Here is a 203-nt window from a genome sequence, read left to right as displayed (position 1 = left end):
TTGGGACAGGAAGGGTTTTGTGGAAGGAAGGTTTTAGGGATGAGAGGGGTTTTAGGAGCAGGAGGGTTTCGGGGCAGGAGGGATTTTGGGGGGCAGAAGGGTTTTTAGGGACAGGAGAAGTTTTGGGACAGAAGTTTTGGTGCAGGAGGGCATTTGAGGTGAGAAGGTTTTGGGGAGTAGGAGAGGTTTGGGCCAGGAAGGAT

Source organism: Mesitornis unicolor, unplaced genomic scaffold (assembly GCF_000695765.1).
Source record: "Mesitornis unicolor isolate BGI_N332 unplaced genomic scaffold, ASM69576v1 scaffold13689, whole genome shotgun sequence".
In the NCBI taxonomy this organism is placed as follows: Eukaryota; Metazoa; Chordata; class Aves; order Mesitornithiformes; family Mesitornithidae; genus Mesitornis; species Mesitornis unicolor.
The sequence above is the reverse complement of the archived record's forward strand: the minus strand, read 5'-3'. Positions refer to the sequence as shown.